Source organism: Hyaena hyaena, unplaced genomic scaffold, assembly GCF_003009895.1.
Source record: "Hyaena hyaena isolate Hyena2069 unplaced genomic scaffold, ASM300989v1 scaffold_1067, whole genome shotgun sequence".
NCBI classification, from domain to species: Eukaryota; Metazoa; Chordata; class Mammalia; order Carnivora; family Hyaenidae; genus Hyaena; species Hyaena hyaena.
This window is the reverse complement of record NW_024081694.1, coordinates 374,717-390,623: the sequence shown is the minus strand read 5'-3', so window position 1 is coordinate 390,623 and position 15,907 is coordinate 374,717.

Here is a 15,907-nt window from a genome sequence, read left to right as displayed (position 1 = left end):
TATTTAATTTATTTGTTTGTTTCTTCCTCATGTGCATTAATATATTTAGCCAGAAGGACCACCTCCTAATTAGTCCTTTCCTGCATCCAAATTTATCATACAATATATATGGAGCTATGGATTTGTATTTCTTAGATGTTACTACCTGCTGTACAAGCTGTTTATGGGATACCATGCTTGAATCAATACCTTAATAATGAATAATGATTTTTGCTATTTTGGGGGGAAGAATGGTAAAGTTAGCTCATTTTAGCCATAAAGATAGCCATAATGTTATCTCTAATCTCATGTGTTTTGCTTTGCTTTGATCTTTTCTCATCTTCTCTTTCCTTTCCTTCCTTTTTCTTTTCTTTTCAACAATGTGATCTCCTTCTTACATCAAAAGTTGAAATCCAACTCCCTTCCCATGGCATGCCTTGTAACTTCCTTGACCAGTTACAAAAGTATAGCACAAGTGATGGCAGGAGACTCCAAGGCTAGGTCAGAGACGGCCACTGCTGCTTCCATTTCTTTCTCTATACCAGAATTTCTCAATGGTTTATAATCTTGGTTACTATCTTCTGTAGCTGAAAGAGATGCTTTATAATCTAAAGCTAATTTTTTTTTTCAAGATTGGTTTTGCATTGTCATAATCATAGAGTTACACCATTTCTGGGCCCTATCTTAATGCCATTAATTACTAGTATTTTGTTTAAAAATTGATTTCAGGGATGCCTGGGTGGTTCACTAGGCTAAGCATCTGACTCTCGGGTTTGGCTCGGGTTATGATCTTGTGGTTTCATGGGTTTGGGCCATGCATCTGGCTGTGCTCTGACAGCACGGAATTTGCTTAGGATTCTCTCTCTCCCTTTCTCTCTGCCCCTCCCCTATTCATGCTGTCTCTTTCTCTCTCAAATAAATAAATAAATGAAAAATGTTGATTTCAAACATGATAATTTTTATAGAATTCTCACTTAAGTGTATGATCTAGAAGTTTCCTCAGTGAATTTTTCCTTTTAAAGAACCCACCCACGAAACACCCATAGTGTTTCACTTGATTCAGATCGCAAGCAAAATCTTTTAAATAGCTTGATAAATAGTGTGTCCTCTAGCTTCTTCTCATACTTCATCTTTTAAAAATCCCTTTTTGAACAAGTATATGTAAACTGATAATTTGTAGCTTGGATCAACAATTTTAAAGGTGACTGCTCATCAATAAGAAAAAGAAAATAACTGAACAATTAGATTGTAGGGGCACCTGAGTGGTTCAGTTGGTTAAGCCTTCAAAATGGCACAGGTCATGATTTCAACATTCATGAGTTCGAGTCCCGCATAAGCTCTCTACTGTCAGCACAGAGACAGCTTCAGATTGTCTGTCCTCCTCCCTCTCTGTACCTCCCCCCTCATGCTTTCTTTCTCTCTCTCTCAAAAATAAATAAACATTATAAAAAGCAATTGTACAAATGAGTAAAATTTTTAAAATTAATTAGAGCCATAACTCGGAGGATATTTATATTTTTGTATGTTGAAAGCATAATCCAGAAGAGTATAGATCAATCTCATTATTGTAAATAAAAAATAACAAAAATTCCTTTTATATAAAATAATGTTTATATGTATACACATACAAACACATGCTTAAATTTACTCATGAATGAATGTTAATGATAATAGAAGTGGATAATTCTCAGAATAGGAAATTCCAACTGAAATTTCTCTCTATTTTCTGTTTGTATTTGAGTTATCTGGTATCAGCATTATTACTTATGCTTACCACATGTGGAATATTGCTGATATACAAAATAATCTGTGTTGCATCTATCATTGGAGATTGGTGAAGCTATGACCATGGGAATCCTGACACAAACTAGGAGCTGAGACTGAATGAAGTCTCATATTGCAGTTAATCTGAACTAGAACCATGGTAGGTAGAACAGGCAAAATTATGTTGTCATAATAAACAATCCTAAAATATCGGTGATTTTTTTTTTTTACTTATTGACACAAAGTCCACTGTAGGTTCAAAGGTACTCCATGTGATGACTTGACATTGGACCTCTTTATTAAAATGTTTCTTCACCCTTAATGATACAAAGGAAGAGCCAATGAAGAGTTGGGCACTGGCAATTATATGCAGCCACTTAGAAGAGACACATCTTGTTTTGTTGTCCAAAGCAAACCATATTGTCATGCTTAACTTCAAGTAGGTGGGGATAGTTTAATCATATCATATCCCCAGCAATAGATTGGAACTGGGTATTAATGAATGTGAACAGCTGTAATATTTGCCACAAAGTAAGTAAAAGAAATATATTTTGGGTTGTCCAAGTCTTCCAGGACAAATAAACAAACAAACATGGTCTTCTTTTATGCAGGAGCCTCTATATGTTAGTTAATTTATTTTTCATGCCCTCAAAATAATAAATCCACTTAAGATTCACTTAAATATATTATATCCAGAGCTCTTTAAGAATGGTTAATTTCTCAACCTTCAAATTTTAACTTACTTAGCACCTCTTGATACTGGAAACTGTTTTTGATGCTTCATTGTGAATAGGTGCTCCTTTAACATGAACTGTAGCACATTGCACATGCGGTAATCACCTACTACTAGGGCCATGAAATGGTTAAATGCAGGGCTCTGGAGCTAGACTATATGGTTTAGAATCTTGCCTATCACACTTCTATGTGACAAAGGCAAATTTCTTGATCAGTATAGTGTTCCTGTGAAGAGCAAATGAGTTAATACATGTAAATTTCTTAAAAGTATTAAATATTCCATGAATATTACCTATTATGTTTATCATGTTTTTCAAAATACAGCTAAGGATTTTCTATCCTTATATTAATGACACAGAATGCATAACTGATACATAAAACATTTTTAATAACTTGTATTGAATAGATACATAAAATAATAAACATATATTATCCTTAATAAGAACTTATATTTAGCCTGTTTTCTCTGAGTAAAGGGAAAATGAGACTTTGATTTTTCTCCCATTTTTATTAGCTTCTTCTTGTTTGAATCTCAAGTAACTACTTAAAATTTCAATTCCACTTAGTATAAGTGACAAAATATTTGATTTACCTTTATCAGGATGCACAATGAAATTTGATTATTTTCTTATTTTTTAAATTCCACTGTTTTATGATACATATAAAATTATCTAGTTCTCTACAGTAGGACTAAAATCAAATGTAAGACATGAAATTTGCTTCACTCTTTTTTTAAAAAAATTTTAATGTTTTATTTATTTCTGAGAGAGAGAGGCAGCATGAGCAGGGGAGGGTCAGAGAGAGAGGGAGACACAGAATCCAAAGCAGGCTCCAAGCTCCAAGCTAGCTGTCAGCCCAGAGCCTGACATGGAGCTTGAACCTACAAACCATGAGATCATGACCTGAGCTGAAGTCACATGCTTAACCGACTGAGCCACCCAAGGGCCCTGAAATTTGCTTCATCTTTAAGGGAGTAGTGATAATCCATTTTGATTCAATGATAGTATACATCCATGAGAATGGGAGATGCATTTTGCTATTTATGAAAAATGTATATAATTCCTAACTTTGGATGTTTACAAGAGAAGCTAAGCTGTTAAGCTTGGGAGGAACAATTAAGGGAAGAAAGTGTATGTGGCTATAGTTCCAAGTTACGAATTGAACAAGACTCAGTTTTCTGAACTTGCTATTGGCCAAGGGCATGACTTTCTATGGAAACATGGGGAAAATATACTCAAAACAATCATCATGTCACTTCCCATAATAATCTGTTTATGAGAACTAGCACCCCATCAGAATCTTCAGTTTACCAAGATCAGCTACCATTTAGTGATGAGTATTTTGCTCCATTACTGCAGATGGCACTACAAATCAATTCCCATGACATCCATGAGATCCTAGGACTGAAGCTCTCAAGCCACTGTAATCATAGATTAACTTAGATCATTACTGCACCAAGAAGTGGGGAAGAAGAGGGACTCCTAGGTGGCTTAGTCAGTTAAACGTCCAACTCTTGATTTAAGCTCAGGTCAGGATCTCATTGTTCATGAGTTTGAGCCCTGCATCAGGCTCTACACCTTACAGTGCAGAGCCTGCTTAGGATTTTCTCTCTCCCTCTCTCTCTGCCCCTCTCCTGCTCACTCTCTATCTCTTTCCTTCAAAATAAATGAATAATCTAAAAACAAAATCCAGTTTAAACCAAAGTGATGAATCAGAAATGACTATATTAGTAAGATGAGGAGAGGAAAAGAAACTAAAGGAATGGGCTTTTAGGGACCAGAAAATATTCCCTACAAAACTGAAACTGTATCATGTGTCACAATCTATACACAAAACTGACTTTATTGAAAATATAGTAAGAAAATAATAAAATTAAGATTGTGGGGCTTAAGTATCACTTCTCAAAAAATACTATATTATATACTTAAATCAGCAGAATATATTTTTGTTCAGTTTTTAAAATTTTATTAGAGAGAGAGAGAGAACATGCAAGAAAGAGAGAAGGGCAGAGAAAGAGAGACAGAGAGAAAGAGACCATCCTAAGTAGTCTCCATGGTCTGTGCAAAGCCTGATGCAGGACTCAATCCCATGACCCTGGTCAAGAGTCAGATGCTCAACTGGTATAGCCACCCAGGGGCTCCTATTTTTGTTCATTTTTAGTCCATATTCTTAGTGATCTGTAATCATCAAAAATAAAGTGTTGAAATATTTTTGTCAAGTTATCAAAAACTTACAATGACTGTAGGCTATTAGACAGTGCTATGGTGATAGTAAGCACTAATCACTGTTAATGTACTGTGAAATCAATAGCTATTGTGAATAAGTAAACACATGCTATACCTTGACAATGGCCTAGATAAATAGTGTCAGGTTTGTTTTATATGTTATAACTAACTTGACTGCTCTATTATACAATCCCTCTTAAACTTGTTTTCATTTAAATACAAATTTCACTTACAAAGTAGGAGTAGTATTTTTTACTAATTTCAAAAATGGTGGTACATATCACTATTCAAAAAATAAAACAAAACAACAACAAAAGCACCATTACTAGATTAATTTATTCATTGCAGCTATAAGGTTCATATTTTTCTTTAATCATAAGAAATAATCATTTTGCTATCCCTTCATACTATATTTATATGGAAAAGATTGGGTCATTATTTGGTATACTATTTTCTCTGGACAAATTCCAATTCAAGTGAATTTCCAGCTGCTAGGATAATGATTTTCTGACATCTTGCTCAATAGGAGTGCAGCTCCTACTAATAAACAAATATCACCTACATACAAGAAAAACACCTTGTTAAATGGAAAATACAATAAACTTGGGTTAACATGATTTCTTTCCACATACTCATTTTGTGTTTAAGAATGTATGTTGCCTAATGATTCCAAACTAATTGCTTCTAATTGAAAACTTTCACGTTAAGTTGAATAGTGCACATAATAGCTCCTTTGTCCCCGTAATAAGCCAACAATTATGCTGCCGAGTAAAATTTGAGGGACCTGGTTTCTGGTTCTGGTCCCATTACAAAGCATGAGAATGACCTCGGACAAGATATCATGTGAAGATCTCATAAATGGTATATATATAAATAGAAGGTGGGGAAAAGGTAATGGAGTGGGAGTGTAAAAGTATTATGATTGATATTAATTTATATTCTGCCATTGAATAAACTTGATCACCTCTTCAGAGAAACATTTTCTGACTTGCTAAGGAAGTGCTAATTACTCCCCCTTTGTGCTTTATAAAAACGTTGTTCTGCATTTGATGTGCTACCCCTCTATAAATACACACCATTGAACTATTCTCAAGAGTTGGGACTGTTTGGAGAAGAATATGAGGAAGGAAGGGGAGAAAGGGAAGCTTTCTTATATATATTTTTTATATTTTCTGTCAGTAATTTCTAAAATCATATGAAGAAAACATTAAAAGACTGAATAATAGGTCCTGGTCTCCACAGAAATTGGCACTGACTTTGTCAGTGTTTTCTAACCGTCAAGTACAAATTAGCTGTATCCTCCTTCCCAGAGACATATACTGATCTGTCATCAATATACATAATTTACCTTATTCTATTTTCAAGCTTTTACCCATGACTATAGTGTTTTCCTGTTTTGATATCTTATGTAAAGTTGTTTTTGGAAATGCCACTTCCATTAAGCATGTGCAAGTAACATGTCATAATTATAGAAATATTAGCTCATAAAAAAGTGAGTTCTTCTATCCATAGGCAGGTCTAACTTTAAATGGTTTTTATATATATTTGGACAATATTTGTATTGCTATTATTTGCCAAACAGGCCACTTCAACTTTTATTGGTCAATCGATTAAAAAGAAAATTCTTAATGTATGAATTTAAAAGCAATTAATACGGTTGATATTATGGATCCCTTGGTTGGTATCCCATAAATATTTTTGCAGATTTCTTTCTCAAAATAAAGGCTTATTTACCTCTAACTTGAAACTAATTCTCCTAAAATACATTTTGTATTCAATTAACTTTTCTCTGTGTGTTGGTGCTGGGTAGGGGTTGACACAATTTTTAGATACAAAAGTTAAGATCACAGATATCTATCTATCTATCTATCTATCTATCTATCTATCTATCTATCTTCCAATGGCTTATCAAAGACTATGTATGTGAAAGGGAGTGGGATGGAGTGGGAAAAGCGTTTGAGATTCATTTTAATAGATATGTTCCAAATGTTCCTTTTGTCAAAGTAATGAACTACATTTTCCATATGTATATGAGAGTGTTCCAGAATCTCAAATGGGGGTGGTCAGGTGGCTCCTGAGATTGTTTTGATATATCCTCTTCATCTTAATGCCCTTCGCCCACCAAACATCAGTGCACCAGTTGGCAAAATTTATTTCATACAGAACTTCATTCAAATTGCAAATGAATGGGGGATATATAAATACAGGGACTTGACAAGCTTTCTACAATTTCTTTCATCCTTCCTTTATTGTTCTCAGAGTACAGATATTTTATCTCTTTGGTTAGGTTTATTCCTAGGTATCTTACGGTTTAGGTGTAGTTGTAAATGAGATTGATTCCTTGATTTCTCTTTCTGTTACTTCATTATTGATGTATAGAAATGCAACAGATTTCTGTATGTTGATTTTGTATACTGCGACTTTACTGAATTCATGTATCAGCTCTAGCAATATTTTTGTCAGTCTTTTTGGTTTCTATATAGAGTATCATGTCATCTGCAAATAGTGAAAGTTAGATTTCTTCCTTCCCAGTTTGGAGGTCTTTTATTTCTTTGTGTTGTGTGATTGTTGAGCTAGGACTTCCAGTACTATATTAAATAACATTGGTGAGAGTGGACATTTCTGACCATAGAGGAAAAGCTTTCAGTTTTTCCCCATTGAGGAGAATATTAGCTGTGGGTTTTTCATATATGACCTTTATTATGTTGAGGTATGTGTCCCCTAATCCTACTTTGTGATGGGTTTTATTATGAATGGTTGCTGTACTTTGTCAAATGGTTTTGCTGCATTTATTGAAAAAATCACATGGTTCATATCATTTCGTTTATTTTTTTTTATTTTTTTTAAATTTTTTAATGTTTGTTCATTTTTGAGAGACAGAGTACAAGCAGAGGTAGAGCAGAGAGAGAGGGAGACACAGAATCGGAAGCAGGCTCCAGGCTATCAGCACAGAGCCTGATGTGGGGCTCGAACTCACAGACTGTGAGATGGTGACCTGAGCCGAAGTTGGCCGCTCAACTGACTGAGCCACCCAGGTGCCCCATATCATTTCGTTTATTAATGTACTGTATCACATTGATCGATTTGTGAATATTGAACCATTTTGCAACCTGGGGATAAATCTCACTTGATTGTGGAGGATGAGTCTTTTAATGTACTGTTGGATTCGATTTGCTAGTATTTTGTTGATAATTTTTGCATCCATGTTCATCAGGGATACTGGCCTGTAATTTTCGTTTTTGGTGGAGTCGTTGTCTTGTTTTGATATCAGAGCAATACTGGCCTCTAGAATGAGTTTGGAAGATTCCCTTCCATTTCTATCTTTTGGAATAGCTCAAGAAGAATAGGAATTAACTCTTCCATAAATGTGTGGTAGAATTCTCCTGGGAAGCCACCTGTGCCTGGACTTTTGTTTATTGGATGATCTTTGATTACTAATACAATTTTTTTGCTGTTTATCAGCCTGTTCAAGTTTTCTATTTCTTTGTGTCTCAGATTTGGTAGATTACCTGTTTCTAAAAATTTATCCATTTCTTCCAGGATTTCCAATATGATGGCATAAAAATTTTCATAATATTCTCTTAAAATTTTTTGTATTTTTGTAGTATTTTTTATTATTTATCTTCTCTCATTTCAGTTTATTTATTTGACTTCTTTTTCTTTTCTTTTTGACAAGTCTGGCTACAGGTTTATCAATTTTATTAATTTGGTTAAAGAACAGGCTCTTGGTTTCATTGATGTGTTCTAATGTTTTTGTTTGTTTGCTTGCTTGTTTGTTTGTTTTCAGTTTCTAAATGATTTATTTCTGCTCTAATCTTTATTATTTCCCTTCTTCTTCTTTAGGCTTCATTTTTTTTTCTCTTTTCCTAGCTCCTTTAGGTGTAAGTTTAGGTTGTGTTTTTGAGATTTTTCTTGTTTCTTGATTTTTCTAGACCTGTAATACTATAAACTTCCCTCTTGTGACCACCTTTGCTGCACTCTAAAGCCTTCGCACAGTCTTGTTTTCATTTTCATTTGTTTCCAAGCATTTTTTAAAATTTCTTTTTTGGTTTCCTGGTCGACCTATTAAGTGGTTAGTAGCATGTTGTTTAACCTTCACATATTTGTAGTTTTTCCAATTTTTTTCTTGTCACTGACTTCAAGTTTCATAGTACTATGATCTAAAAATATGCGTGCTATGATCTCAATCTTTTTGTACTTGTTGAGGCCTGATTTGGACCTCGAATGTAATCTATTCTGGAGAATGTTCAATGTGTACTTGAAAAGAATGTGTATTTTTATGCTTTAGGGTGATATGTCCTGTATATATATATATATATATATATATGTATGTATATATATGTTAAGTATATGTGAACCAGTATGTCATTCAAAAATATCATTACCTTGTTTTTCTACTTAGATGATTTGTCCACTGATATAAGTGAGATGTTAAAGTTCCTTACTGTTTTTGAATTATTATCAATGAATTATTTAATGTTTGTTATTAATTGTTTGGAATATTTGGGTATTCCAAGTTGGCGACATACATATTTACAATTGTTAGATCTTTTTGGTAGATGGTCCCCTTTACTATGATATAGTGTTCTTCTTCAACTCTTGTTAAAGTCTTTGATTTAAAATCTAGTTTGTCTGATATATTTATTGCTACTTTGGCTTTCTTTTTACTTCAGTTGCACTGATAAATGTTCATCCCTTCCCTCACTTTCAATATATGGTTCTTAGGTCTAAAACGAGTTTCTTGTAAGCAGCATATAGATGGGTCTTGTTTTTCTTATCCATTCTGATACCCTATATCTTTTGATTGGAGTGTGTAGTCCATTTACTTTCAGAGTGATTACAGGTAGATATGCACTTAGTACAATTTTACTATTTATTTTGTCATTGTGTCTGAAGATTTTCTCTGTTCCCTTCTAATCTTTGTCATTGTTGGTCTTTTCTTCCCATTCATAGAGTCCTCATCAGTATTTCTTGCAGGGCTTTTTAGGGTCTTAAACTCCTTTAGTTTTTGTTTGCATGGGAAATTCTTTATATTTTTTCTATTCTGAATGATAGCCTTGCTGGATAGAGTATTCTTGTCCGCATATTTTTCCCATTTACCCTGTAGAATGTGTCATGCCACTCCCTTCTGGCTTGTTATGTTTCTCTGAAGAGATCTGCTGCTAACCTTATTGGTCTTCCCTTGTAAGTTAAGGACGTTTTGTCTTGTTGCTTCTATGAGTTTTTAAGGGCCAAATTTTTCAGACTGAACTATAGTATGTATGGTGTTAGGCTGCTTTTGTTGATTTTGATGGGAAATCTCTGTACATCCTGGATTTGAATGTTTGTTTCCTTACCCAGATTAGAGAAGTTTTCGACTATCATTTCCTCAAATAAACCTTCTGACACCTTTTTTCTCTTTTCTTCCTCTGGGGCTCCAAAGATATAAATATTATTATGTTTGTTGGAGTCACTGAGTTCCCTGTTTATATCATAATCTTAAGTTCTTCTTTCATTCAGCTTCATTATTTTCCATAATTTTATCTTCTATATCATTTATTTATTCCTCTGATTCTTCCATCCTTGTAGTCATTACCTCCAGGTGGTTTTGAATCTCAGATATTGCATTTTTCATTCCTGCTTGATTGTTTTTCAACTCTTTTTTTTTTTTTTAATGTTTTATTTATTTCTAGGAGAGAGAGAGAGACAGAGTGAGCAGGGGATGGTCAGAGAGAGAGGGAGTCACAGACTGAAACAGGCTCCAGGCTCTGAGCTGGCAGTCAGCACAGAGCCCGACGCGGGGCTCGAACCCATTAACCGCGAGATCATGACCTAAGCGAAAGTCGGACGCTTAACCGACTAAGCCACCCAGGCGCCCCGTTTTTCAACTCTTTTATCTCTGAGATAAGGATCTCCTTGGTGTCTTCCATGCTTTTCTCAAACCCAGCAAATATCTTTATGATTATTTTTTTAAATTCTCTATTGAGCATATTACTTAAATCTATTTCAATTAGATCTCTTGCTATGACCTTTGTTCTTTCTATTGAGATTAATTCCTCTATCTTGGAATTTTGTCTAGGTATTTGTCTTCTTTGTGTTAGAAAAGTCTGTTATGTTTCCTGCTTCTGAAGGTAATGGCTTTATAAAGATGTCATATAGTGTCCAGGATCTGGCACTTCCTAGAGTGTCTCTGGTGTGTGCTGCTTGCAGTCTGTTCCTATCTTTTGATTGTTCTATCTCTCAGATCAGTCCTTTGCAGAGTCTCTCTTTGCCTGCAGTGGGCAGTGTTTGGACCTTAGCCAGAGTGTGGTGAGTTTTAACTAGGTGTGTTCAGGTTTGCTTGTTAAGTGAGACCTGTTGCTACTTCCACTAGAACAGAGGACTTGCAGAACTCTATGATGCAGAGGTAGTACATACAGAAGTTTCTGTTGTCCTGCTGGGGATGGGACCCTCTGCACTAGTCACTGGTATTTAGGTACACTTGCCTGGGAAAAGTAGCACCAGTGGAGCACAGGGAGGCAGGACTTGGTGTAAGTGGGTTAAGCAGCCAGTGTCAGCTGTTTACTGCAGGTAATTCTGTGCTTATGCTGAGGGATGGGGGAGGGAAATGGTGCCATCCAACATTGCTCAATAAATGGTGCCCACAGCTGCAGAGGGGGGTTTCAATGCTGGCTGCTCTCAGGGGAGCATTCTCAAAAGAACAAATAATTTTCCCTCATTAGTCCCAGACATTTTGCAGATTGCTGTTTTCAAGATGTCTTTTTCTGCATTCCTTGCCTCCCAGGCACAGCTCAGTACACTTTGGTCTGAAAGCCTGCTGACTTTCAAAATTCCAAACTTTGGAGACATACTATGGTGAGGGCTTGTGCTGATCTTCTGGAGGAGGATCTCCCCACATTGGGACTGTTGCAGGTTTGACTGAGATAAGCAGTGACACCAGAGTGCAGGGGTGTGGGATTTGGAGCAAAGCATGCTAAACACCTAATGTCCAAATTAGCTGCCCTCTGCAGATGTCTCTGCAACTAGGCTGAGGAGTAGGGGAAGGAAAGGGTGACTGCCTGCTCTTTTGTCCCTGGAGAGGCAGCTCTGCTGTTTCCACCTCTCACAGATGTGCTCCAAGAAGAGCAAATAACCTTTCCCTGAGCACCTTAGGTGATCCTCATATTGCACTATTCTACCTGGCTACTTGCCTGCCTTCTTTCCAGGAGTAGTGCAGTGGTCTCAGGTTTATACCAGCAAAGTCTAGCTACCCTTACAATTCCAGTCTTGGAGCCCTACTTGTTGCAAAACCTCACAAAAATGAGCCCTTCTCATTTTCCCCAACAATGGCTTGTGTGTATCTCTGAGCACTTCTCTCTCTCTCTCTCCTGTCTCTGAATCCAAGTTTCCCTCCACTCTGCAGCACCTGTGTTCCATTTCTTTCCCAAACCAGGTCTTCACACTCCTTACCTTCCTGAATGCAGTCTCTTATCTTCCTTTAGTTGTGCAGATTTCTCTGTCTGACCTCAGGTCAATTTCTTTGATATAAAAAAATAATTTGATAATTATCTAGTTGTGTAGGAGGTTCAAGGCAAGGCTATGGTCCTCCTCCTACTCTCCCATCTTAGCTCCCACCCCCACTCCCAGCCTCAATGAGCTTTCTAAATCTGGCAAAATTTGTTGCATGAAACTATCTGTACATAGAATGGATACAGAAGTATTGGCTCTGTTTATAAACTTAGAAAAGATAAAGACATCACTTGCATCATTTTTATCCCTCATATATTGATTGATTCTTGAAAATGGGGGAGTACCGCCAAATTCAGAGTTTGGCATTTGCACTAGTATTAAAACATTTGAAATAATAATGTTCTATATATTTTTCTATATCTTTAATATCAATATCTTTAATTTGTTGGTACAATATGCTAATTCTGCCTTCTAATTCATGAGCAGAGATTTTGTCTTTTAAAATGGTACATGAAATTGATATTATTATTAATTCTTAAGGTTTTTGAGTCATTTTACCTTTGTCCAAAGACTAGTTTTGTTTAAAACATAAAGGATTTAGAAATCGATGGTTTATGTTTGAATTCTGGCTCTGTCATTTACTAAGTCCAGGAAATAAGCAAAACAATATAAGCCTCTCCATCTCAACCTCCTCATCTATCCTAGGACAATAAGGTAGCCTTATACAATTCAAAAGGGACAAATAAGGAGAGAGGGCAAGATGGCGGAGAAGTAAGGAGCTCCGTACTTGCACTCGCGCCCATACATCACACAGAAAAGATCTGAAGCCATTGGAAACCTTACAAAACCTGAGAGATTGGGAGAAAAAAGACGCAGAATCCACTGAGAGAGCCTTCTAACCGGGCTCGGGCTATGCGCACCCGGCAGGCAAGCCCCCGCGCATGCGCGCCAACCGGACCCAGAGAAGGAAGCAGCGATTCTGACTCCGCCCCCAGAGCTCGGCAGGGAGCCTGGAATTGCCCGAGGGGGTTGCCTGGGAAGCTGTGTCTAAGGCAATTAAAGCGGGGCGCATGGACGGGGATTTGGAGATTGGAACTGGCCTGGGTTGAAGAGTGCAACCAACTTCGGCTGCGTCCCCGGAACGGGGAGTTGACACGCCCAAAAAAGCGAGTTGCAGCGCGGGGTTCAAGAAGGGACTGGAGCACCCTCACTCTCCTCCCCACAACCGCAGAGCTCCCGCCTGAGGCATTGGGTGACGCCACGCCCATCCCTGCCTGAGAGCTGCCCTCCTCCCTTTTTTTTTTTCTCTTTCTTTTTTCCTTTTTTTGTTTTTTTCCTTTTTTTTTTCTTACTTTTTTCCCCCTTTCTTTTCTCTTTCTTTTTTTCTTCTTCTTTCTCTTTTCTCGCTTTTTTCCCCAAAACACTGACCTGATTAACTCTGGTCGCCAGCTTGCTTAAACAATCACAACGAGTCCATTCTGTAAATGTAAATTCTACACCTACTGACATTTTCAGCTATTTCTCTCAGGAGTAATTAGACTATATAGTTTCTCTGGATAATTCCAGCATCCTTCTCTCACCTATCCAACCATATTCTACCCTTTACCTCTTTGAAAAAAGCTTCTTATCCCTTCTGCCTGTTCATTCTATTTCCAATTCTGCCTCGTCTCGCCCTGCCTTCTCTCTTTTTCTCTATGCTCTTCAACCAGCACTGCATACACACGGCTATTTAACTGTAGCTGGGAAATCCAGGTATATGCTTTAAACCGTTCTTTGTCCATCGGTTTTCTTCTTTTTTCCTTTTCTTTTCCCCTTTTTGACCCTTTTATGTATTTTCTACTCCCTATTATTCGCCCTCCCTCCTCCGTCTTTTCTCTTAACTTTTTCGTTTTCCCTCTCGCTTTGCATGTTAGTTGAATTAGCCTGTGCGTTTGTGTGCTCCTGCTCCCTGTGTGTTTGTCTGTCTGTTTTCTTTTCCAGGGCTACCTCAAGAAACAAGCTAGAGTACACAAGGTGGAGAGTCCCAAATATCACTACGAATAGGAAAATAAAATAACCAAGGTCCCAACAAGAGAGACCAAGGGATACCATTCAAAAAACACTCTCTGAAAGGATAGGCCCTGGAAAGTCAAAGAGTCTTCTTGGATATAGCAGCGCTCATAGAAACAGAGAGCATAACAGGTCTTTAAAACCAACAAGAGCCGGAAAGCTAACTAAAATGACGAAACGAAAGACCTCTCCTCCAAAGAAACTCCAAGAAGAAATGACAGCTAATGAACTGCTCAAAACAGATATCAGCAGCATCACTGAACAAGATTTTAGAATAATAATGGTAAAATTAATAGCTGGGCTTGAAAAAAACATAGGGGACATCAAAGAAACTATGGCTACAGACAGAATGGAAAATAAAAATAGGCATGAAGAATTAAAAAATGCGATAAATGAGATCCATAATAAATTAGAGGCCTCCAATGCACGGATTGAAGAGGCAGAAAGGAGAATAAGTGATTTAGAAGACACCATTATAGAAAAACAAGAAGCTGACAAAAAAAGAGACAAACTGATCCAGGAACAGGAAAGAAGAATTCGAGAGCTCAGCGATACGGTCAAACGCAACAATATCCGTATCATAGGAATCCCAGAAGAGGAAGAGAGAGGGAAAGGTGCTGAAGGAGTCCTGGAACAAATTATAGCAGAGAACTTCCCCGACCTGGGGAAGGAAGTAAATGTGGAAGTACAAGAGGCTCAGAGGACTCCCCTCAGACGTAACCTGAATCGATCTTCTGCACGACATATCATAGTGAAAATGGCCAAATACAAGGACAAAGAGAGAATTTTGAAAGCAGCTAGGGAGAAAAGGGCCCTAACATACAAAGGGAAACCTATCAGAGTGGTGACAGACCTATCTACTGAAACTTGGCAGGCTAGAAAGGAATGGCAGGAAATCTTCAATGTGATGAACAGTAAAAATATGCAGCCAAGAATCCTCTATCCAGCAAGCCTGTCATTCAAAATAGAAGGAGAGATAAAAACCTTTCCAAATAAACAGAAATTGAAAGAATTTGTCACCACGAAGCCAGCCCTACAAGAAATCCTGAGGGGGATGCTCTGAAGGAAAGGTTGCAAGGAACAAAGATACCAGAGACACCACCACAAACATGAACCCTACAAAAGATACAAAGACTCTAAACCCACATATTTCAATAATAACACTGAATGTAAATGGGCTGAATGCTCCAATCAAAAGACATAGGGTAGCAGAATGGATTAAAAAACAAAATCCATCAATATGCTGTCTACAAGAAACTCATTTTAGACGGGAAGATACCTTCAGATTAAAAGTAAGGGGATGGAGAAATATATATCATGCTACAGGAAATCAAAAGAAAGCCGGAGTAGCGATACTTATATCAGACAAACTGGACTTTAAATTAAAGACAATCACAAGAGATGAAGAAGGGCACTACATAATAATTACAGGGTCCATCCATCAGGAAGAACTAACAATCATAAATGTCTACGCACCGAATATGGGAGCACCTAAATATCTAAAACAATTAATCACAAACAGAAACAAGCTTATAGATAAGAATGTGCTAATAGCAGGGGACTTTAATACTCCGCTTACAGCAATGGATAGGTCAACCAGACAGAAAATCACTAAAGAAATAATGGACTTGAAAGACACATTGGACCAGATGGATCTGACGGATATATTTAGAACTTTACATCCTGAGGCCAGGGAATTTACTTTCTTCTCAAGTGCGCATGGCACA